At 43.9% G+C, this 26,759-nt stretch overlaps 1 pseudogene; it reads right to left on the minus strand.

The window, feature by feature from the left end:
- The window catches only part of LOC132400902 (uncharacterized), a 97,975-nt pseudogene extending 73,222 nt beyond the window's left edge, over nucleotides 1-24,753 (minus strand).
- Between the last annotated feature and the right edge of the window lie 2,006 nt (nucleotides 24,754-26,759).

The raw sequence follows: 26,759 nt of genomic DNA on the forward strand, positions 1-26,759 counted from the left end.
CACATTCAACATACATACTTAGCTAAAGGCATGCACAGAGCATACCTTCCCAATAGTTATGCACACCACTTTACTTAAACAAAGGCAGTTCAGTTTCTAAACTAGCCAATCACAATGGTAGCAGCTTTCGATGGGCAGAATAAGCCATGACCCTATAGTTCAGTAGATTCATATGTGAAGTGTTGCTTCACCTGGAAGGACTATTTGGGGCCCTGAATGGAAGTGAGAGAGGAAGTGAATGGGCAGGTGTGGCACTTTGGACATTTACAGAGATAAGTACTGGGAGGGAGATTAGTGGCAACAGATGAGTAGACAAGGAATTGCAGAGGAAGCTATCCCTGTGGTGGAGGTGAGGGTTGATGGGGCAGTGAGATTTAAAGGTATGCTTAGTGGTAGGATCTCTTTGGAGATAGCAAAAGTTGAGGTGGTTGATGTGTAGGATGCAGAGACTCATGGGGTAGTAGGCAAAGACAAGAGGATTTCTAAGGCAGCAAGAAGACAGAGTGAGTGTGGATGTTCAGGAAATGGAGGAGATGTGTGTGAAGGCAGCACCAATAGTGAAGGGAGGGAAACCCTGTTCTTTGATGAAGGAGGACATCCCTGATATCCTGGAAAGGAAAGCTGACTCCTGGGAACAGTGGAGACAAAGGAACTAATACTTTGAGCTCTCAGCCCTCCCAAACTCATCGCCATTGATGTAAGAAAGGAGGATGTACACAAATCCCCATCCTGAAATCAGTGACCATCTCTTCTGTTTTGTTGACTTTGAGGGAAGGATTGTTATCATGACCCCATGCTACTAAACTCTCTTTCTCCTTGCTTTTAGCCAGCTCATTATTATTTGACATACATTATATTTTCACCTCACATCTCAGGTTCTTCACAAGACTCCAGTGACGGCAACATCAAACCATGGGCAGGTTGTGTCAGCCCAGTGTTGACCACAGTGCGCACTCAACTAGTCCCAATTTCCCGTGTGGTCACATATCCCTCTGAGCCCTACCATTTCAGTCATAGTCACAGGGTCACACAGCTAGGAAACAGGCCTTGTGACCCAACTACTCCATACTGACCAAGATGCCTCAACTAAGCTCAGTCCTTTTGCCTGCATATGGCCATATCCCTTGAAGATTTTCCCATTCATGTACTTGATCAACTGAGTTCACTGGCAGCTCATTCCATATAAATACCACCCACTGTGTTGGGAAAAAAGTTGTCCTTCAAGTTCCTATGAGATCTTTGCCCTCTTGTTGAGCTTTCAAGTTCATCTCTGAGGCTGAAATACGCCGGTGTTTCCAATGAGTGGACAGTTGCAAGGCTGCGGGACTGCACAGCATCGCAGGGTGGGTACTCAGAGTGTGTGCAGCACAACTGGCAGATGTGTTTATAGACATTTTTAATCTCTTCCTCTCCCAGTGTAGAGTGTCCTCCTGCTTCAAAAATCTCCACCATTGTTCCTGTATCAAAAAAGGCCGAGGCAACATGTCTGAACAATTGGTGTCTTGTTACACTCACCTCAATAATAAGCAAATGCTTTGAGAGGTTGGTCAAGGACTACCACCCACACAGGTTTCTGGAATTTATCACCTTGATCCCTTAATGCATCCAGCAAGTATTCTCTCTCTAGTAACTCTCTTGTCATATACTTGTAAATATTCTTTGGCAGAGAATAAAGAAAAATGCCAAGTTATCATCCATTGTGTATATTTTCACTCTGGATATCCAGTCCCTATGCACCTCCATCCCCCACCAGGAAGGGCTCAAAGCTATCTATTTCTTCACAGTTTCATGTTCTAAATTGATGCAAATGGAATTTCAGATTTAGATTGATTTGTTACATATATATCAAAACATATAGTTAAATGTGTTATTTCCATTAACAACCAACACAGCATGCACACATTACTTGGAACTGTGATGGTAGGAAACAAAGTCTTGGAAAAGATAATGGAAGTGGAAAGGAACCACGTTCAAAGTGAATTTTGAAGGTGAGGGAAATCAGTTCTGAATGACCTTGTTAGAGTGAAGGACAAGACTGGTAGGAGGAAGGAGCTCTGGACAATGAGGACATTGTGGCCTTGGGAAGGAAAAAGGGGGCATGGATCAAGTGAATCTCTAGTGGAAATGGAGATATTGGAGTGAACTCCACAAGGAAATCAAATGAGCAAAAGGGGCACACAAGATAACTTAAACAACACACACAAAATGCTGGGCGAATTCAGCAGGCCAGATGGTATCTATGGAAAAGAGTACAGTCGCCATTTCAGGCTGAGACACTTCAGCAAGACGGAGGAAAATAGATAAGAAGTAGAGTTAAAAGGTGAGGGGAGTGGATGGAGAAACTCAAGGTGATAGGTGAACTAGGGGGGAGAGGAAAGTAAAAAAAACTGGGAAGTTGATTGATGAAAGAGATACGGGTGCTGGAGACGGGGGAATCTAACAGGAGAGGACAAAAGGGAATGGTAGAAAGAAAAGGGAGAGGAGCACCAGAGGACGCCAATGGTCTGTCCAGGAGATAAGGTGAGAGAAGGGATAAAAGGATGGGGAATGGTGAAAGGGGAGGGTGGTCATTACCACAAGTTCAAGAAATCGATGTTCATGCCATCAGGTTGCAAACTACCCAGACGGAATATATGGTGTTGTTCCTCCAATCTGAGTGTCGACTCATCGTGACAGTAGAGGAGGGGATATGGATTGACTCGTTGGATTGGAATTGCAAGTGGAATTAAAATGAGTGGTCGCTGGGAGATCACTCTTTTTCTGTCGGATGGAGCATAGGTGCTCAGTGAAGCAGTCTTGCAATCTATATTAGGCCTTGTTGATATATAGGATGCCACACTGGGAGCACTAGCCACAGCATATGAAACCAACAGACTCGAAGTTAAGTGTCACCTCACCTGAAAGGACTGTTTGAGGCCCTGAATGGCAGTGAGGGTGGGGTTGTAAGGGCAGGAGTAGCACTTGTTCCACTTGCAAGGGTAAGTGCCAGGAAGGAGATCAGTGGGGAAGGAAGATTGGACAAGGGAGTTGTGAAGGGAGTGATGCATGTGGAAAGCAGAAAGCAGAAAAACTCTTATAAGAATGGTTAGACTCAAACTACAATGCACAAAGCATGCTGTCTATCTATAATTAGTCCCTGTCTATCCAAGTACTCATATATCCAGTCCTTTAGAATACCTTCCAATAACTTTCCCACTGCCAATGTCAGTCTCCCTGGCCTATAATTTCCTGGTTTATATTTAGAGTCTCTTTTTCACAGCAACACATGGGGCCAGCTATCCTCCATTCCTCTGGTACTTCATCTGTCATGTAGGATTAAAAAAAAAATCTCTGCTAGGGTTCCTGCAATTTCTGCAATTGCCTCCCACAAGGTCCAAGCAAACACATTGTCAGGCCATAAGGATTTACCCACTCTGCCTCAGGACAGCAAACACCACCTCCACTGTAATCTGCAGAGGGTCCATGATCTTGCTGCTGCTTTGCCTCATTCTGTGTCCATCTCCCGGGTAAATACGACTGTAATAGAAAAGATTTATGATCTCCTCCATCTCTTTTGGCCCCATGGATAGATTACCATTCTGATCTTCCAGAGGACCAACTTCGTTTCATGAAATCGTTCTCCTCTTAATAATCTGTACAATCCTTTAGGATTCTCTTTCACCTTGTCTGCTAGAGCAACCTCATACATTCTTTTTGCCATCCTGATTTCTTCTATAAGTGTTCTCTTGCATTTCGTATATTCCTCAAGTATCTCATTTGCTCCTACCTGCTAAAACCTGCTCAGCACCTTTGTTTTTGCATAACCAGGGCTTCAATATCTCTTTGAAACCAAGGTTTTCTAAACCTGTTTCCTCGCCTTTTATTCTTACATGCCTAGTACTCTCAAAATTTCACTTTTGAAGGTATCCCACTTACCAATTACATCTTTGACAGAAAACAGCCTTTCACAATCCACACGTAATAGTTTTAATAGTTTAATCTGGACACCAGACCAAACTATTTCCTCTCCACCACCACGCTCTTACATCTAGTGGAACTTGTCCTCATTCTTCATAATTTCTCCTTTGGCTCCTCCCACTTTCTTCAAACAAAAGGTGTGGCCATGGGCACTTACATGTGTGTCAGCTGTGGCTGTTTTTTTTTTGGCTATGTGTTGCAGTCTATGTTCAAAGCCTACAGTGGTGGCTGTCCCCCACTTTTCCTCTGCTACATCACTGCATTCATGCTGCTTCCTGCATCCATCGGGAGTTTGTCAACTTCATCAACTTTGCCTCCAACTTCCACCCTGCCGTCAAATTTTCCTGGTCCATTCCAACACTTTCTTTCCCTTTGTTGATCTCTCTGTTCCTATCTCCAGAGGCAGCTTATCCACTGATGTCTATTGTAACCTATGGACTCTCACAGCTACTTGACTATACCTCTTTCAACCCTGTTACTTACAAAAATGCCATCCCCTTTTCTGAATTCCTCCGTGTCCACCATATTTGGACTCAGAATGAGGCTTTTCATTCCAGAACAGATGAGATGTCCACCTTCTTCAAAGAATGGAGCTTCCCTTCCTCCACCATCAACACTGCCCTCAGCTGCATCTCTTCCATTTCACACACATCTGCTCTCAGCCCATCCTCCTGCCACCCTACCAGGGATAGAGTTCCTCTTGTCCCCACCAGCCTCTGCATCAAGCACGTAACTTTCCACAAATTTGGCCATCCCTTACAGGATCCCACCACCAAACTCATCTTTCCCTCTCTTTCTGCCTTCTGCTTTCAAAATGACAATTTTTCAAGGAAATTACCAGGAAAATTGATGAAGGCAGGGTAGTGGATGTTGTCTCCACAGACTTCAGCAAAGCAGTTGACATGGTCCTGCATGAAAGGTTGGTGAAAAAGGTTCAGTCGCTTGCCATTAAAGATAAGGCAGTAAAGTGCATTTGACATTGTGGGAGAAGCCAGAGTGGTAGTAGATGGTTGCCTCTCTGACTGGAGGCTTGTGACTAATGGAATGCCACCGAGCTCACTGCTGAATCTGTTGTTGTTTGTCACAATAATGTCAATAATCTGGATGATAAAGCTGTTAACTGAATCAGATGTTATGTTATGTTCATATTTTCTGTAGACTAACACTTTAAAATGTTGGGAGAATCTGACTGATTTCTGGACACTGTTTGAGCTGTTGCACAGAGAGAGAGAGGGACAAAGCCTGCCCTAAGATGGTGCTTATACAAACTCTAAAGCTTGTTTTGAATATACAAGGACACTGCCTGCTTGGGAGTTCTTACAGAGAGAGACCAACGAGCAGCTCGTGAGTTGTCATGGTAACCGAGGGCAGCATTATGTGATGGACAGCTGGTGTTCAGTCTGCTGAGATGAATACAAGGTCAACTGACAGACACACATGGTTTTGGACACTAGATGAGCTTTTTTGTGTGCCCACAGAAGGGTGGGTTTTTTGGAGGATCAATCATGAGAATTGATCAGTGGCTCTCGCAGTGTGGAAAAGGATTGACCGGTGGGAAGTTATTAGTGCGTCCAACCCTCGCCTGAGTTGATAACTTCACCACAGAAGACTTTTCCCTTGTTGTGGTCACATTCAGTGACTTCTAAAGGATTTTCAGAGGACAACGGAAGATTGACAGCAACAGTTTACCTGAAGAACTAAACACCTCTCCCTCCAACGCTACTCAACTAAATACCACTAACTGAACTGAACTTCACCCATCATCCTATGACTGTATCATTTCACCACCTAAGCTGGAAGAAGTTTGGGAGATCTTTATTTACTCTCTTATAATTGCATATACTCTGCTAACCTGTTTGCCTTATCTTGTTTTATATTACTTTATCACGCAGTCACTAATAAAAATAGTGTTTGTAATGGAAGACTCCGACTCCAGGTGTTCCCAGTTCTGCTGCTGCTTTTTTTTTAACCCGCTGCAGGGTGCGTCACAAAATTGGGGGTTCTTCCGGGATATTAACTATTTGTGAGAGCTATTTTACATAAATTTGGGGGCTTTATTGAATAGCTGATTTGATTGGAGAAATTTCCTTTTGATTTAGCTGAGTGGATTATCAGCAGAAATGGAGTTTGTCGTTAATAAGTTTGTGGCAGACCGAATCCCTGATGCGCTGGGTGATGCTAATAGGGATGTGCTATTGTAAGTTGCTCATAAGTTAAAAGTTAAGGTGAATACTTGAATGAGGAAGGCTCAGATGCAGACAGTAATAGCGCAGTATTTTGTAACTAAGGGAGGGATTAATGAGGATGTGTTGGAAATATTTGCTGGAAGTAAACTTGCTGAGGCAGAGATTCAGCTTCAGTTGGCAAAATTGAAGGAAGAGCATGAGTTGAATCTAAGCTGGAGACTGAAGAAGCAGAAAGGCAGTGGCAGCATAAGGCTATAGAGGCAAAAAAATGGAGACAGTTTGAGAGGGAGGTGTGGCTGCTGGGAGGTCCACTGTTGGACCCTGATGATTTTTATAGCTTGAAGGAGCTGGTTATGATTGAAGAATTTAAGAAGTGTGTTCCAGATCATGTAAGGGCATACCTAGATGAGAAGGATGCCACTACCTTGTGGTAGTCTGCTAGATTAGCAGACGAGGTTGTTTTAAACCATTAGGTTGAGTTTACTCCAGATTAGAGTTCACCAGAGAGTAGCTGGGAGGATCAGGGAAACCTGGAATTTGAAACTGGGACTAGTACTGAAGGCTTAGAAGAAGCAGCTGTCCCGATTGCCTGTGTTCAGGTTGTTGAAGTACCTGTGAATTGACAGGGTACTGGACCTTGTGTTGAAACTCAATTACGGTCTGAGGGGTCTGATTTGGTTGAAAAGGAATGCAGTCCTTTTGTGTCAGACGGACTTGGTTCAGCAAACAAGTGGTTAACCTTGGTACTAGTGGAAATTGAGGATTCTCAGTCACTTGTGTTAGTTGGTGATGAGAGGAACACTGGTGAGGTCAATGTTATTGAAGATATTAAGGGAAGTGTTGTTTCTGAACATTTGAATAAGGTAAATTTAAATTCTGGATTGGTTTCAGGGCTGTTAGCCTTGCTGAAGGGACAGTGGTTTGGTAACAAGGTGCCTGCTCGTCTGTTACAATTTGTTTTGGAATTTAGGAATAAACAACATGGGGTTGTTTACCATGTTTGTAGTGTGGAGAAACAAAGCTTGAAGTGTTGCTTTGACCAAAAGAGACCTGCAGGTGATATTATGGAAACTAATAGAATTAAAGATCTTGAAGATAAAATTAATGACTTGCTTGAAGTTAATGACATGTTTGGAAGTTCAGCAAATGGGCTTAGTTTGGAAAGCATTGGTGATATGCTAGCACCTGTGCAGGGAGTCTATGAAGGTCTTATCTGAGCTGGTAAGCAAGCTGATCACATGATGGGTAATTGTTCTGTGGTGAAGTGGACAAGGGACAATGGGTGATGAAACTCAATTTTCAATACAACAGGATCAGGTTTTGCAGGAATTAGAACATTTTTATAACAAACCATGTGAAAGATAAAAAAATATCATGGTAGACTGACCGTTTGAATGCTAAATTTAAAAGTGAAATAGAGATTAGTATTTGTATACGCTTCTGTAATGTGCTACATGATAATCATGTATGTATTGCTTTATATTCTATAATGTACAGTTAAGAAATTTTGCTCTTTGATCAAAATTTTGCTTTCTTGAGAAGAGGTGTTAGGTACTCCTAGGGTTCATATTTGCTGCGGACTATCACTTTAAAATGTCGGGAGAATGAAACTAACTTTTGGACAATGTTTGAGCTGTTACAGAGAGAGCGAGAGAGATGAAGCCTGCCTTAAGATGGTGTTTATACGAAATCTAAAGCTTGTTTTGAATATACAAGGACCCTGCCTGCTTGTGAGTTCTTATACATGGTTTTGGACACTAGATGAGCTTTTTTGTGTGCCCACGGAAGGGTGGATTTTTGGAGGATCTATCAGGAGAATTGATCAGTGGCTCTTGCAATGTGGAAAAGAGGTGACCGGTGGGAAGTTATTAGTGTGTCCAACCCTTGCCTGGATTGATAACTTCACCACAGAAAATGGTTCCCTTGTTGTGGTCACATTCAATGACTTCTAAAGGATTTTCGGAGGACAACGGAAGATGGACAGCAACAGTTTACCTGAAGAACTAAACACCTCTCTCTCCAACACTACTCAACTAAATACCACAAACTGAACTGAACTTCACCCATTACCGTAAGACTGTATCATTTCACCACCTAAGCTGGAAGAAGTTTGGGAGATCTTTATTTACTCTCTTATAATTGCATATACTCTGTTAACCTGTTTGCCTTACCTTGTTTTATATTACTTTATCACATAGTTAACAATAACAATAATGTTTATAATGGAAGACTCAGACACCAGGTGTGTCCATTTCTGCTGGTCCTTTTTAACCAATTGCTGGGTACGTAACACAGCTAATTTGGGGATGACATCAAGCTTGGTAGTGTAGTGGACAGGGAAGGTGATTATCAGAGATTGTAGTGAAATTATATATAAACATCCTATTGTTCAGCATGCTGAGGCTTGAGGAACTATCTGTAATCTATACATTCTTTTCAGCTCTGGATGCACGTTCACTGACCAGAACTGGTGTCCTGATGGAAGACAATCCCAATTCTCTGACATCATAATGAGTCTGTTGTGAGTCTATTGCATCCTGTGCTACTGGTGTGGCCTCCTCTACATCGGCGAGACCCAACACAGATTGGGAGACCACTTCATCGAGCACCTCCGCTCCATCTGCCATAACAGACAGGATCTCCTGGTTGCCACTTCAACTCTGCTTCACATTCCCATTTGGATATGTCTATACATGGCCTCCTCTACTGCCATGATGAGGCCAAACTCAGCTTGGAGGAGCAACATCTCATATACCATCTGGGTAGTGTACAGCCCCTTAGCATGAACATCGAATTCTCCGACTTCTGGTAATTCCCTCCTCCCTTCCCCCATCCCAGTTTCACTCTGCCTCCTCTTCCAGCTGCCTATCACCTCTCTCATGATTCTGCCTTCTTCTACTACACAGTGCTTTTCCCAGACATTCCTTCTTCACCTTTCCTGCCTATCCCCTCCTTGCTTCCTCTCCCCCTCCCCTTGATCTTTTCACCTGGCACCTACCAGCCTTCTCCTTCCCACCCTCCCCCACCTTCTTTATAAGACTCCTGCCCCCTCCCTCTTCAGTCCTGATGAAGGGTCTGGGCCCTAAACGTTGACTGCTTGTTTCCATGGATGGGGCCCGACCTGCAGCATTTCAAGTAGATGTGCTCAATGGTTGAGAGTGTTTTACCTGTGATATACTGGGGTGAATCCAAAATCTTTTGTAGGATTTTTCACTTAAAGGCATTGGTGAGTCCAGGACAGGTCCTCTGAGATAGTGACACCCAGGAATTTAAAGTTACTTACCCTCTGCACCTATGATCATCTGATTGCAGGTTCATGGACTTCTGGTTTCCTTCTCCTGAAGACTACAATTAGTTGCCTGATCTTTTTGACATTGAGTGAGAGGTTGTTGTTATTACACTACTCAGCCAAGTTTTCAATCTCACTCCTGGATGTTGATTCATCATCCTCTTTGATACAGCCCAAAGAGTGGTGTCATCAGCAAACTTATATATGATGTTGGTGTTGTACTTATCCACACAGTCATAGTAGTAGAGTGAGTAGAGCAGGGGCCTAAGTACACAGCCCATGCTCCCGTGCTGATGGAGATTGTGGAGGAGATGTTTTTGCCAACCAGAGCATTGTGTAATGTGCCAATGGGATAGCATCTGCTGTAGAACTGTTGCTTCAGTGGGAGAATTGGAGCAGATCCAAGTCACCATTCAGACAGGAAATGATAAGCTTCAATACCACCTCTCAGAACACTTCATCACTGTGGCTATAAGTGCCATTGGACACTGGCTATTTAGACAGGTTAACACACACTTTCTGGGCACTAGCTATTTAGACAGGTTAAAACACTCTTTCTGGGCACTGGCTGTTTAGACAGGTTAACCCACTCTTTCTGGGCACTGGTCATTTAGACAGGTTAACGCACTCTTTCTGGGCACTGGCTATTTAGGCAGGTTACCATGCTCTCCTTGGACACTGGTATGATTGAAGACTGCTTGAAGCAGGTAGGTACCATACACTGCCAGGGTGAGAGGTTGAAGATATCCGTGAATACACCAGCCAGTCAGTTGCAGAGTACTCGACCGGGTACTCCATAGGGATCTCATGGATCCTTGGATTCACTCTCTTGAAGGCAGCCCAGACATCATCTTCAGATACTGAGATCAAAGGATCATCAGGAGACATGGGGCTGCACAATGATTCCTCCCTGTTCTGGTGGTCAAAGCAAGCACAGAAGGCATTAAGCTCTTGTGGAAGTGAAGTTCTATAGACAATAAACAATAGAGAATAGATAATAAGTGCAGGAGTAGGCCATTCGGCCCTTCAAGCCAGCACCACTATTCATTGTGATCATGGCTGATGATCCACAATCAGTACCACATTCCTGCCTTCTCCCCACATCCCTTGACTCTGCTATTGTTAAGAGCTCTATCTAACTCTTTAGTGAAATTTGTTTCCAGAGAATTTGCTTCCACTGCCTTCTGAGGCTGGGCATTCCATAGTTCCACAACTCTCTGGGTGAAAAAGTTTTTCTTCAACTCTATTCTAAATGGCCTACCCCTTATTCTTAAACTATGGCCTCTGGTTCTGGACTCCCCCAACATCGGGAACATGTTTCCTGCCTCTAGCGTGTCCAATCCCTTAATAATCTTATATGTTTCAATCAGATCCCCTCTCATCCTTCTACATTCCAGTGTATATAAGCCGAGTCATTCCAATCTTTCAACATATGACAGTCCCGCCATCCCGGGAATCAACGTCATGAACCTATGCTGCACTCCCTCAATAGCAAGAATGTCCTTCCTCAAATTTGGAGACCAAACCTGCACACAGTACTCCAGGTGTGGTCTCACCAGAGCCCTGTACAGCTGCAGAGGGACCTCTTTGCTCCTATACTCAACTCCCCTTTTTATGAAGGCCAACATGCCATTAGCTTTCTTCACTGCCTGCTGTACCTGCATGCTTACTTGCAGTGATTAATGAACAAGGGCACCTAGATCTCATTGTACTTCCCCTTTTCCTAACTTGATACCATTCAGATAGTAATCTGCCTTCCTGTTCTTGCCACCAAAGTGGATAACCTCACATTTATACACATTAAACTGCATCTGCCATGCATCTGCCCACTCACCCAACCTGTCCAAGTCACCCTACATTCTCCTAACATCCTCCTCATATTTCACACTGCCACCCAGCTTTGTGTCATCTGCAAATTTGCTAATGTTACTTTTAATCCCTTCATCTTAGTTCTGCTGTTCCCTATGTTGTAAGGTTTAGCTTTGCAAGAGATTATGGCATTCAAACCCTGCCACAGTTATTAAGCATCTCTCTTTGATTCCAATCTGGTCTGGAATGTCTACTTTGCCCAGAGATGGCTTTCTGGAGATAATACATGCACTTCCTGTAATATGTCTGATCTTCAGACATGAATGCTTCTGATCAGGCTCTTAGTAGGATCAGGGTTTTGTTGTTCATCCAGTGCTACTGTCTGGGGAAAGCTCTGAATGATTTTGTGGGGATGCACTCATGCACAGCTGTTTTAATGAAGTCTGTAATGACCCTGGTGTAGTCATTCAGGTCACCAGAGGAGTGCTTGAATACGGGCCAGTCCACAGACTCAAGGCAATTCTGTAATTTTTCCTCAGCTCTAATCTCTGTCTTGATCTTGTCTTGATTTCTGGAGCTTTGTTCTTTAGGTTCTGTCTGTATGCAGGTAGCATGCAGGTAGCAGACAGGAAACTGAAAGTACAAAAAAAAAGAAACAATAATAAATAAATAACAAAAAAGTAATGATGAAGAGTTTTTAATAGTTGAGTCATTGTTATTCAATGATGGAGCAGGTGAAGTTGAGTTAAGTTATCTCCTTTGCTTCCAGAGCCTGATGGTTGAGGGGTAGATACTGTTCCTAAACCTGGTGGTGTTAGTTATGAGGCTCTTGGGCCTTCTTCCTGATGTCAGCAATGTGAAGACACCATGACCTGGGTGGTGGAGGTCCCTGAAGATGCAACAGGTTCCTGCAACAGAGTTTCTCAATGGTTGGGCTACTAACTATGATGGACTGAAGAGTCTCCTATCAATATCACTGACTGACTTCACCCTACTGAGCTGAGGCTCAGAACTGGCCATGGTGCCACCAGCCTGGTTGCTGTTGAGCCTTCATAGATCACTACCCCCATCAGCAGAATCTCGAGAGGTATACTTGTTGCTGAGGGAAATGACCACAGGGGAACACCGCACTGGCTGCTAACATTTCTAGTCATCACCCATCAAATGTTACCAACAGATTTTAAACTGAACTCCAGGTCTCAGTGACTGGGATGGGAGTTGAACCCTCAGTCTTTGGATCACTGGTCCAGAATGGAGCACCTAAACCTCTGGACTCCCAGATCTTTGAGCAGTGGGGAAAGCAGAAAAGCTGGAATGAGTGACAGAGATGGAGAATGTTAGAAATAGTCAGCAGGTCAGGTGGTGTCAGTGAGGAGAGAAACACACAAGATTCATGGTAAACAAAAGAAAATCTGTGGATGCTGGAAATCTAAGCAACAAACAAAATGCTGGAGGAACTCAGCAGGCCAGGCAGCATCTATGGGAAACAGGACAGTCAACGTTTCAGGTCTACCGCAGGACTGGAGAAAAAAATGATGAGGAGTAGAGTTAAAAGCTGGTGGGAGGAGAGGGAGAAACACAAGGTAGTAATTAAGGCTAAAGATCATCACCCAGAATCATTCCCTGCTCCTTTCTCTGAGGATGCTGCATGATCAACTGAGTATTCTCCATATTCTCTGTTATTCCGGTCCCAGTTCTGTTCTTGCTAATTTAGTTTTCTCAGTGAACTGAAAGGTTCTCGATTGAAAGGTGAATCGAGAGATTAAAACATAGTAATCCAGTTTAACATTGCTGCAGTCAGAGTGTTAAGGGTCAGTACATCAAGGGTTTATCTGCCCTCTCAGAGTGGATGTAGAACATCCATAACAGCAAGGCAAGAATAGCAAGAGAAGTTCTCCCATATCCTGGGGGGAATATGGGAGAATTCCCATATTGGAAGTATGTGAACATCATGGAGGGGGGATCAGAGAGTCCTTCCATGTCCAGGGAATGTCTCATCATTGAAGACAGAGCAGAGAGTTCCACTGTGACCTGAAATGTCCTGTCACTGAGGGAAGAGCAGGAAGTTCTCTTGTGTCCCTGTGCACATTTTGTGCTGGCATGCAATAACACAAAAGCAGATATTCTGCTGTCCAACATTCTGCAGTTTATGGGATCTTGCTGTGTAAATACTTTCTGCTATGTGCTGTACATTACACAGCCCTTCACTCTCCATGAACCCTATATATGGGGTACAAATGCCATACAAATGTATATATTTTTGAAAATTTTCAGCTCAGGTCCATCACATCTGAAACAACAGAACCCCAGAACATTGAACTGCCAGTACTGCCCTGCCGGTAGCCAGGTCTTACAAATGGCTACAATGTCAATTTCATCTGCTTATCCATGCCCTAAGCTCGTCACCTTTCCTACAATACACCTATTGATATATATGCAGCTCAGAACATTAGTCTCACAGACTCTCCTTTTGATTCCTGACTTTGTTTTGGCTTGTCAACATCTTTCTCCACAACCTCACCACTGGTTCCAATCCCTTCCGTAATTTAAACACACCCCACACCCCGACAACTGTGTAACCCTGACAAACCTTCTCACTGGGATTAGTGCCACTCTAGTTCATGTGCAGACCGTACCTTTTGTACAGAACCCGTTGATCTAAAATAGAGCCCAATGATCCAAAATTCTGAAGCCCTCCCTCCTGCACCATCTCCATAGCTATGTGTTAAACTGTATACTCTTCCTTCTTCTGGCCTCAACAACACGAGGCACAGATAGCAATTCTGAGATCACAACCCTGGAGCCCCTGCCTTTTTATTAAGCACATAATTCCCTGAACTCATTTTGTAGGATCTCATCACCTCACCTAACCATGGATCATGACCTTTGGCTGCTCAGCCTCCCACTTAACGATGCGATTGATTAGACCAGAGATTTCCCTTGCCTTGATACCTGGGAGGCAACATCCCATTGAGGAAACTCACTCTCCTCCACAGAACATCCTCAGAGTCTCACAGAGAAGTACAACACAGAAACAGGTCATTTGGCCCATCTAATCCATGCTAAAACCATTTAAACTACCTACTTCATCAACCTGCACCAGGACCATACCCCGTCATATCCCTGCTATCCATGTACCTACCAAACTCCACTTAAACATTGAAATCTAGCTCCCATGCACCACTTGCGCAGGCAGCTCATTCCACACTCTCATGAACCTCTGAATTAAGAGGTTTCCCCTCATGTTCCCCTAAACTTTTCATCTTACACCCTTAACACATGACCTCTGGTTGTTGTCCCACCTAACCTCGGTGGAAAAAGCCTGCTTGCATTAACCTGTTTATATTCCTCATAATTTTGTGTGCCTCTATCAAATCTCCTCTCAATCCTCTGCATTCAAAGGAACAGTCCTAACCTATTCAATTTTTTCTTATAACTCAGATCCTCCAGACCTGGCAACTTCCTTGTAAATTTTCTCTGTACCCTGTCAACTTTGTTTCCATCTTTCCTGGAGGTAAGAGAACAGAACTCAACATAATATTCCAAATGAGGCCTTATACAACTTCAACATAACATCCCATCTCAATACTTAGATTTATGGAGGCTAACGTGCCAAAAGCTTTCCTTACAAACTATCTACCTGTGACACTGCCTTTAAAGAATTATGGTCCGATATTCTCAGATTTCCATTTGTTTTTCTACAAGCCTTAATGTCTTACCACATCTATGTGTATTAAATTTCATCTGCCATTTTTCATCCTATTTTTCCAGCTGATGCTGCAAGCCATGATACTCTACCTCACTGTCCATTACACCCCCAATCTTGGTGTCATTTGTCTCCACAACCACTCCATTAACTGTTCTGACACTCTTGTTTCCATCCCCCGCTACCCCCACAACTCTAGTTTAATCTCTACCATGCAGCAAAAATTTCTGTTTCCCTAACCAATGTATCCCCTATCAATACAGCTCATAGCTTCTCACCCCACCCACTTCCTTTCAGAGCTACAGAGCTGGACTCAGTGCCAGAGACTGCTGTGGCTTTCCTCAGCTAAGTCACCCTCCCCAGTAATATCTTGTTAAGTGGAATGGCCACAGGGGTGACTGAATATCTATCCCCTTTCCCCGTCCGGATGGTCACCCAGTTACCTGTGTCCTGCTCTTTGGGTGTAACTGCCTCCTGTATGTCCTGTCTAACAACCACTCAACCTCCCAGATGATCTGGAGTTCATCCATTTACAGCTCGAGCTCCTTTACACGGTTTGCATTCACGTCTTGCTGGTGGAGTCATCAGGAGCACTGGAGGAATACATACAACTTGCTGAAGGAGCTTAGCATGTCAGGCCGCATCTGACATGGGAATAAACAGTTGACACTTCAGGCAGAGACCCTTCATCAGGACTGGAAAGGAAAGGATCAAGTCAGAATAAGGTGGGTGGACGGGAGGAAGAAGTACAAGGTGGCAGGTGATAGGTGAAAATGGAGAGGGGGAGTGGTGAAATAAAGAGCTGGAAAGTTGATTGGTGGAAGTGATAAAGGGTTGGGGAGTCTGATAGGAGAGGACAGAAGACCATGGGAGAAAAGGAAGGGGGAGGAGCACTAGGGGGATGATGGGCAGGTAAGAAGAGAATCTTTAAAAAGAAACAAGAATGGGGAAAGGTGAAGGGGAGGGGCTGTGGAGTATTTACCAGAATTTCAGGAAATCAATGTTCATGCCATCAGGTTGGAGTTTACCCAGACAGAATATAAAGTGTTACTCCTCCAATCTGAGTGGGGCCTCATCTGGACAGTCAAGGCCATGGACTGACTTGTTGGCAAGGGAATGGGAAGTAGAACTGAAATGGGTAGCCACCGGGATATCCCACTTTATGTGGCTGATGTAGCAAAGATGCTCGATGAAACGATCTCCCAATCTACATCAGTTCTCACTGATGTACAGGAGGGCACACAAGGAGCACCAGATACAGTAGGTAACCCCAACAGATTTGCAGATGAAGTGTCACTTCACTTAGAAGGACCCTGACTGGTAGTGAGGGAGGAGACATAGCGGTAGGTGTGGCACTTGTTCCATTTGCAAGGATAAGTACCGGGATGGAGATCAGTGGGGAGGGACAAATGGACAAGGAAGGCATGCCAATAAGAGCATAAGAAACAGGAGCAGAAGTAGGCCATTTGGCCCTTCAAGCCTCCCTGCCATTCAATAAGATCATGGCTGATCTGTCCGTAAGCTCAGCTCCATCTACCCGCCTTTTCCCCATAACCCTTAATTCCCCTACTATGTAAAAATCTATCTAACTGCTTCTTAAATATGCATAGTGAAGAAGCGTCAACTGCTTCTCAGGAAAGAGAATTCCACAGATTCTCCACTCTCTGGGAAAAACAGTTTCTCCTCACCTCCATCCTAAATCTTCTCCACTGAATCTTAAGGCAATGTCCCCTAGTTCTAGTCTCACCTACCAATGGAAACAACTTTCCTACTATCTTATCCATCCTTTTCAAAATTTTTTATGTTTTTTATAAGATCCCCACTCATTCTTCTGAATTCCAGAGAGCATAGGCCTAGGCGACTCAATATCTCCTCATAGGTTAACCCCTTCATCTCTGGAATCTCTGGTGAACCTCCTCTGCACTGCCTCCAAAGCCAGTATATCCTTCCTCAAGGATGGAGACCAGAACTGCACACAGTACTCCAGGTGCAGCCTCACCAGTACCCTGTATAGTTGCAGCATGATCTCCCTATTCTTGAATTCAATCCCTCTAGCAATGAAGGTTAACATTCCATTTGTCTTCTTAATAACCTATTGTACCTGCAAGCCAACTTTTTGCAATTTATGAAAAAGCATTCTGAAGTCCCTCTGCACAACAGCATGCTGCAATCTTCCACCATTATATAGTAATCTGCTCTTCTATTATTCCTTCCAAAGTGGATGATCTCGCATTTACCAATGTTGTATTCCATCTGCCAGACCCTGGCCCGCTCACTTAACCTATCTATATTCCCTTGCAGACTCTCCACATCTTCTGTACAATTTGCTTTTCCACTCAGTTTAGTGTCATCAGCAAATTTTGCTACACTACACTCAGTCCCCTCTTCCAAATCATCAATGTAAATGGTAAACAGCTGCGGGCCCAACACCGACCCCTGCGGCACCCCACTCACCACTAACTGCCAACTAGAGAAACACCCATTTGTACCAACTCTCTGCCTTCGATTTGTTAACCAATCCACTATCCATGCCGATACACCTCCTCCGACTCCATGCATCCGTATCTTATTTATAGTTCTCTTGTGTGGCACCTTATCGAATACCTTCTAGAAATCCAAGTATATGACATCCACCAGTTCCCCTTTATCCACTGCACTCATTATGTCCTCAAAGAACTCTGGTAAGTTTATCAAACAGGACCTTCCCTTTCTGAATCCATGCTGCGTCTGTCTAATAGAAACACTCCTTTCTAAATGTTTTGCTATTTTTTTTTAATGATAGCTTCAAGCATTTTCTTGACTACAGATGTTAAGCAAACTGACCTATAGTTGCCTGTTTTTTGCCTACATCTGTTTTTAAAAAGTGGCATGACATTTGCTATCTTCCAATCTGCCAGGACCTGCCCAGAGTCTAGAGATGTAGGGAGTGATTTCAGCAGAAAGTGGAAAGTGGACTGGAGGGAAAGACCTGCTTGATGGTGGAATTATGTGGGAGCTGATGGAAGTTATGGAGAATTATATGCTGAATGTGGAGGCTTGTGGGTAGTAGGTGAGGACAAGAGGAACTTGTTCCCTGCTGTGGTGGTGGATGGAGATGGGCAGAAGTGCATGAAATGGAAGAGGCGCAGTTAAGGGCAGCGTTATCTCATTAAGATAGATTGCTCTACAACCCAGTGCCTCTTACACCTATTGCCTCCACAGATGCTATTGACCAGCTTCCTGCATTTTACTCTAATGGGAATGGCTGGGGAAACGTGAAGTTACTCTCAGTGCTGAGAAACCATCCGACCATCCAACCCCTGGAAATGACTGTTTTAGGCAATATTTCATGAGTTGTACATGAACTGAATGTTAATATCTTGCATGATAACTTAACTTTAATATTCATCTGAACACACACACACACACACACACACACACACACAATTATGCAGATCACATTTCTTCTTCTTCTTCTTCAGTTGTCCATCGGAATCTGATGACGACATCCACTCCTTTAATGGTGAGATCTTTGATGATTATACAGTCCTATCATGGACCCACAAGTTCTATTGCAGGTGGGACATGTATATGTGGTAGTGGTGGTGGTGATGGCAACCATGGCTGCATTTCTCCTGGCTCTCTTCTGCTGTCTTCTGGTTGTTTTTCCATTTCCAGAATACGAACCTCATCCCTACACAGCTGTCACCAAGTGTTACAGTCAGCAGCAACATCCTCCAGGTCCTCAGGTCTGATCTTGCACTTCCTTAAAGCATTCTTCATCTGATCCATATAGCACTTCTTCGGCCCTCCAGCTGAACATCGACCATGATGTAGCTGGCCATGTAACACTCTGTGGGGTAGCTGACATGGGGGCATTCTTATCACGTGCCCCAGCCACTGCAACTGATGCTGGGTGATCATGGCCTCAATACTTCTGATCCGGAGGGTCATTAGTCTTTCACTAATGCCAACAGGTGTTTCTGTGAGACTTGATAGAAAGGTGTCCTTGATGGCCAATCCTATTCCGTGGAGATATTGTCCATCTGGGGGGGAGCCTTTCCAGAAGAAGGTGTAATCCACCCCTTCCTCTGTTAAGGAGCCTTCATTCAGAGGCCTGGTCTCACTCGGGGCAGCAATGTCGATGTTGTAGCGCCTCAGCTCAGCAGCAATCAAGGCTGTTCTCTGGTGAGATCTGTCAGAGATGCCATGTGAGTCCAGGAGCATCCTTATGTCCATATTGCCAGTTTTATGTTGTATTGTTTCTATTTTGACCACAGTAGTGGAATAGCCTGATAGGAGTGGTAATCTATCCAGGTGAGTGAATGGGCAATATTTAGGCCACACTTTCTAGGCCCTTCCCCAATTGGGATGAGCAGTGCGGTCCCTAATAGGGCTGCACAGTCGCACAGGGGTTAGCTGGAAATAGCGCCACTCAGTCCCAGCTGTTAGTGACCAAATACCCTGTGCCGCTGCTGTGCAAGGTTCTGACTTGGAGCTCCCAGTCCATTCGTACCTGTTCCCATTGCCAGACTCCCCATTGCCATCAGACTTACAATCATATGTAAGGTCCAGGTATTGTTCACCATGGTCAGAGGTGGAAACCTGCACAAGGAAGATATTAAAGAGCCACAGGGGGTGTGCCATCCCCAGTAGCACTACCTTCACCATGGTGAGGTAAATCCCTGTGGCAAGGGTGATCCCATGACAACCGGTCCCACATCTTGGCTGCAGGAGGCTGACGGGATCCTGGTCTGTTAAGGCCGGCCTTCTGTGCACTGCCAGCGCATTGCTTTCCTGTCAGGGTGTGCTCCCTTAGCCTTGTCTCAACAGACTTACCACAAGGCAGGGGGGCTATTTACCCATATCTGGGACAGTGGTTGATGGGCACTGGGCAATATCCACATGGTGGTGGGCCTGCACGCCACATCTCTGGGGCCCACTGCTGCTCTGAGATCCCCTGTAGTTTAGCCTGGGACCGTAAGGTACCTAGTTTCGACACCTGGCCCCGAGGAGGCAATGCAGGAGTCCTGGTGGTGGAGAGGCTCTGTACCGGCAGGAGGAAGCTTACATACTCAGCTCCTCTTTTCACCCTCTGTTGAGAAGGCGAGCCAGTGGCAATAGCTGTAGCAAGCAGAGAGCACTATGCAGCATACAGCATGCATCATGCAATAACTACAAGCACTACTGCACTAGACGCTACACACACACACACATTGCAGGAAGAACTCAGCAGGTGAAGCCGCATCTTTAGAAATGAATAAATAGTCAATATTTCAGGCTGAAATCTTTCTTCAAGACTTGAAAGGAATATAAATGAATGCAAGAATATAAAGGTGGAGGGAGGGGAAGGAGGATAGTTCGAAGGTGAAAGGTGAAGTTATGTGGGTGGGAAGGGAAAGAACTGGAGAAGGAATCTGATAGGAGATGGGAGTAGGCCATGAGAGAAAGGGAAAGATGAAAGGCACCAGTGGGAGATCAGAGCAGGTACGAAGAAGAGATAAGAGGCCAGAGTGGAGAATAGATGAAGAGGAAAAGAAAAATACTGGAAGAAGAAATCAATGTTCATGCTGTCAGGTTGGTGGCTACCGAGTCGGAATATGAGGGGCTGCCCCTCCACCCCTGAGAGTGGTCACACATCATGTTAAACAACAGTGGGACAGCACTTGGGGTGAAATCAGTGACTCCTGAACCCATGTATGCATCTCCATTAGTTAGTGATGTTCTTGTTGCTTCACTCAGTTGCTTTGAGTGATATCCACTGCCTCATGGAGCGTCAGTCAGCTGAACACATTCAATGATTTGATTAATGCTGGTAGATCTGGCTCAGGCAGCATTTGGACAGAAAGGAATTGACACTGTGGCTCAGAAGAGAACCGAAGGAGGAGGACTGCAGTGGTGATGGGAGATTCCGTCATCAGAGGGATAGACAGGAGATTCTCTGGACATGATATAGACACACAGGTGGTATAGGGTTCCAGGGTCAGGGATCTCTCAGATCGGCTGAACAGCATTCCAATTGGGGAGGGTAAACAGCTGGGAGTCTGAGAACATACTGGCACCAATGACATTGGTAGGCAAGATGAGGAGGTCCTGAGGAGATTTTAGGGAACTAGGTAGAAAGCTGAAAAGCAGGACCCCTCTCTGGATTATTGCTGGTGCCGTGCACCAGTGGGGATGAGAATAGGATGATTTGGCCGTTGAATACAAGGGAAAGTACTTCAGATATCTGTGTCATTGGGATCTTTTCTGGGGAAGGTACAACCTGTACAAAAGGAATGGGTGACACCTGAACTGGAGGAGGACTAATATCTTTGTGGGCAGATCTGATAGAGGTGTTTAGGAGAATTCAAACTAATTTGGCACGGAGATGGAAACCAGTGATAGGGCTGAGGATTGTTTGCAAACAGAGGTGGTGTGTAGTGAGACTGTTACCAAGCAGAGGCTGATGTTGGGCAAACTTGCAGTCCGTGGGATGAGTTGCAATGTAAAAGGGAGACAAAATCAAAAAGAGTGATGAATACAGACTGAAGGTGTTATATTTGAATACATGCACTGGATGGAATAAGGTTGATTAACTTGTAACACAGTTACAGATTGGCATGTGAGCATACAGATAACATTGTGAGTATCGATGATCCATGGCTGAAAGAAGATTCTAGCTGGGAGCTTAATATCCAAGGATACACAGTGCATCAAAATAACAGGCAAGTAGGCCTTGGGTGTGGGGTGGCTCTGTGGTAAAAAGTGAAATCAAATCATTAGAATAAGGGGACAGAGGATCTGAAGGAGCAGCACCAGTGGAGGTAAAGCTAAGAAACTGCAAGGGTGAAAAGGCGCTGGTGAGAGTAGTATACAGACCCCAAAACAGTGGAAAATGTGTGCTCTAGAAGTCACAACAGAGATAGAAAATGTGTGCCAAAATTTGCAGGTAGATTAGGAAAATCAAGCTGGTGTTGTTGCGAGGAGGGGTTTTTGTAGAATGCCTACAAGATGGCTCTGTAGAGCAGCTCATGATTGGGCCTCTAGTGGATCAGCTATTCTGGATTATGCGGTGTACAATGAAACAGGATTGATTAGGGAGCTTAAAGTAAAGGAACCCTGAGGAGTCAGTGATCATAATATTATAGAATTCACCCTGTATTTTTTAAACCGGAAGCTAAAGCCAGATGTATCAGTGTCACGGTGAGTAAATGAAAGTACAGAGATATGAATGAGAAGCTGGCCAAAATTGACTGGAAGGAAACACTGGCATGGATGATTGCAAAGCAGCAATGGCTGGAATTTCTGAGAGCAATTTGAAAGGCACAGGAACAATACATCCCAAAGAAGAACTATTCTAAAGGCAGGACAATACAACCATAGCTGACAGGAGAAGTCAAAGCCAACATTAAATCAAAGAGAGGGCACATAAAAGATCAAAAATCAAAGGGAAGCAAACCAATAATATAAAAGAAGATACCAAAACATTCTTCAGATATATATAAAGTGAAAAGAGAGGCAAGTGTTAATATTGGATTGTTGAAAAATGATGCTGGAGCGGTAGTAATGAGAGACAAGGGAATGGTGCACTAACTGATTAAGTGTTTTGCATCAACCTTCACAGTGGAGAAGATGAGAAGTATGCCAGAAGTTCAAGAGGTCAAGAGGCAGAAGTGCATGAAGTTGCCATTACACGGCAGATGGTGCTTTGGAAACTGATAGGTCTGAAGGTAGGTAAGTCACATAGACCAGATGGTCCACACCCCAGGGATCTGAAAGGTGGCTGAAGAGATTGTGGAGACATTCGTAATGATCTTATGAAAAAACAATAGATTCTGGTGTGCTAATGGAGTATTGGAAAATTACAAATGTTATTCCACACTTCAAGAAGGGAGAGAGACAGGATATTATAGGCCAGTTAGTCTGAATTTAGTGGTTGGGAAGATATTGGATTTGATTGTTACAGATGTAGTTTCCAGATACCTGGAAGCACATGATAAAATAAGCCCTAGTCAGCATGATTTCCACAAGGGAAAATCTCCCCTGGCAAATCTGTTGGAATTATTTGAAAGATCAAGCAGCGTACACAAAGGAGAATTAATGAATGTTGTGTACTTGGATTTTCAAAAGGCCTTTGTCAAGTTGCCACACAAATTAAGAACCTATGGTATTACAGTAAAGATACTCGCATGGATAGAACATTGGCTTGATTGGCAGGAGGCAATGAGTGGGAATAAAATGAACCTTTTCTGTATGGCTGTTGGTGTCTAGTGCTGTTCCACAGTGGCCTAAGTTTGGTCCACCTCTTTTCAGGTTTCAATGCTTGAGATGGCAGAATTGGTGGATTAGTGTTCAGGTTGGTGTATGATATGAAGATAGGTGGAGGGTCAGGTAGTCTTGAGGAAGCAGGGTAGCTATATAGTCCTAGGTAGATGATGAGAATGGGCAAAGAAGAGGCAGTTGCAATGCAGTGTTGGGAATTGTATGAACATGCTATTTGGTAGAAGAAATAAAAGTGTAGTCTATTTTCTAAATGGAGAGATCATTTGAAAATCTGAGGTGCAAGCAGACATGGCAATCATCTTGCATGTTTCTGTAAAAGTTAATTTTCCCCTTGAGTTGGTGATAAGGAAGGTAAATGTGAGATTAGCATTCATTTAAAGAGGAGTGGAATATAAAAGCAAACATAGGATGTTGACACTTTATAAAGCACTTGTGAGGCCTCACTTGGAGCATAGTCTTGGCACCTTGTCTTAGAAGCAATGTGCCGACATTGGAGATGGTTCTTTTATGGATGCCACCTCGTCTTAATTTCATTAATTTCTACATAAAATCTGTGATTTTCTAGGAGGCTTCTTATTATTTTAATTGTGGTTTTGTTATTTAACATTGTAAATAATTTAGATAATTTCACAGTGTTGTATGCTGTTGTTAAGTCAATGAATTAATGCCCCTGTAATTTGTCGCATTTCAAAGCCATCCTCAATATACTGGGTTAAGTTCAGGACTTAACCACAGCAAGAGCAACCTGGCCAGAACTCAGCTTGGTCTGGTGTTAGAAGATCTTCAACTAAGGGATATATTCCTTTCAGTATGAGTCTTTCATAGATTTTATGAAGGGTGGAGAGCAAGGAAATCAGTCTGTAGTTTTCAGGAATGTTGGGGTCTTTATTTGGTTTTAGGAGAGCAATAACTGGTTCTTCTCCACTGTTTAGGTATTCTTAATGATCTTAGGCAACAGTTAAAAAGGGACAGAAGCCAGTGGAGTGCTTTAGCTCCAAGATGTTTAAGGAATTCATTAAGAATCCCATCTATGCCAGCAGCTTTGTTGGATTTTTGCTGTAATACTTCATCTTTTAATTCTTCTAGGGTGAGAGGTAGGAAGTTGTTAATCACGTGTGAGAGAGCTGACTCCATCTCCTGATGTTGCTTTTTATTTTGCCTCCTTTCCTTGTTATTTGGTTGACTATTTAGTATTAGTTGGTGGGCAACCTGACTGGGTGTTACGGCAGCAATTCTCTGTGGTGGTCTGTTGTCTGAGTTGAGTTTCTGAACAGTTGCCCTTGCCTTCTTACTGTGTTCTTACTTATGTCTGTGTTCTCAATCAGTTCCTGCCAATGCTGTTGTCCCTCTTGGCTCAGTAGGGACAGAACTGACTGCCCCATTTCAATTGTGTCTTGACCAAACAGTTCTTGGTCATATAAGTTGACATACTTATAACTTTGCTTGATATCACTAGTGAATCCCTGAATATATTTGGTTTTGCAGCCTGTAGGTTTGTTCTGCTGTGCTACTTTCCAGATTAGTTGGACAAATTCATCATAGTGATCAGGTTCTGGTGGCATGGCATCGATAAATTGATCAAGGAATTCTGCCAAAGATGTCCAATTTGTTTTTCTCAGGATAAATCTTGGTAGGTACTTTGATGGTACAGGTCTCAGAACTGGAAGGGATTCTACCTGGACTGGACGGTGTTGGGATTTGGGTATATGTTGCAGGAATGTTCATGCGAAGAGGTTGGAGCTTACTGAGGTAACAAAGGCAAGGTCTGGGTTATATCTCTTTCTCCATCTGGCACTTGTGAAGGTAGGGGTGTCCTTTGATTCGTATACCAGCTCAAGGCTGTTCTTTATTGCCCATGATACAATCCTTCTCCATTTGCATTGTCATTTTTGTATCCCCAGTTGGTGCTATGTCTATTCAAGTCAGCAATAATGAGGTACATTTTGTCCTAGAGATTTAGGTTAGGTGGCCACATGAATGGTTCATTAGGGGGTTTGTAGACCAAGATGATATTTATGCAAACATGAAGAAATCTGCAGAAGCTGCAAATTCAAGACAAAACACTGGTGGAATGCAGCAGGCCAGGCAGCATTTAAAGGAAGAAGCACAGTCGACATTTCAGGCCGAGTCCCTTCGTCAGTATCCATGAAGGGTCTTGGCCCGAAACGTCAACTGTGCTTCACCCTTTAGATGCTGCCTGACCTGTTGCGTTCCACCAGCATTTTGTCTTGATATTTATGTGTTTTGTTTCAAATTTCACAAGTTCCATTGAGCCAGCTTGAATGTTTTGCAGTGGTAATTACTATAGATTTATCTTTAACGAAGATTACACTTCCGTAACTTTGTCGAGGGCTGTCAATAGCCAAGTGCATTCCTGGCACATATGGTTGGTTGTTCAGCCTATGAATTTCTTGTATGCACAAAATGTCCGGTTTTAAGTTCACCAGGATTTCTGCTTTACTGTGGCTGAAGCCTTCAATCCACAGGGATAATCCCGGCACCTCTACTATTTAATATTTACATAAATGACCAACCAACCTTTCCTACCACACGCAGGTTTATTTGTACAGATAACCTATGCACAGCAACACAAGCTAACTCTTTCCAAGAAGTTGAAGTACGATTTAGAGCAGCCATTGAAGCAATGAAGTAGTATTAGGAAAAATGGTCTTTGAACCCAAATCCATCTAAAACTCAAGTGTGTGCATTCCACCTGAGGAATCGAGAAGCAGCTCAGAAACTCAAGATCTTCTGGTGTGGGAAAGAGCTTGATTACCATTCAACTCCAACCTACCTGGCTGCGAAACTGGATAGGATGCTCTCATTTGCCACCCAAATCCAAAAACTCTGAGGGAAAATTGGATCTCACAATTCTCTCTTGAAAAAATTATTAGGCATGAAATGGGGAGCTCAGGCTCACACACTTAGATCACCTGTCCTAGCACTCTGCTATGCACCTGCAGAATTCTATGCACCTGTGGGGGGCAGATCAGCCCATGCAAAGAAAATTGACCCATTGCTTAACAAAGCCAGCCAAATAACCAGTGCACACTGCACCCTACAGACACTAACATCATTTACAGACTTGTAGACAGAGATCCAACGACACACTACAACAAAAGTTAAAAAAGGTCAACAGAACTCAAATCCATGACACCCACTACATTATCATATGCCAGTTTCCAACTGCCTAAAATCGAGGAAAAGCTTTGCTACAGTGGAGGAACCACCACATGGAATATCCCTCCAAACATACAGGATTGACCTCAGGCAACAAACAGAAGCCAGAACCCCACCAAACAATACAGTGCAAGATCCCACAGAAATGCTGCCAGACAAGACACTGCTTGACAGACGGAAGTGGTGCACTCTCAACAGATTAAGAGCAGGAGTTTGTAGGATGGGAGACAATATGGTGAACTGGGGTTTAAAGACCAGCGAATCCTGTGAGTCTGGAGAAAGGGTGCAAAACATTGAACATGTTCTGTGCAACTGCCCACTCTCACCTGACTTAGCTGGCACTGACCTGCTGAACATCAATCAAACAACACTAGAGTGGTTGGCTGTC

Source organism: Hypanus sabinus, chromosome 1, assembly GCF_030144855.1.
Source record: "Hypanus sabinus isolate sHypSab1 chromosome 1, sHypSab1.hap1, whole genome shotgun sequence".
Lineage (NCBI taxonomy): Eukaryota > Metazoa > Chordata > Chondrichthyes > Myliobatiformes > Dasyatidae > Hypanus > Hypanus sabinus.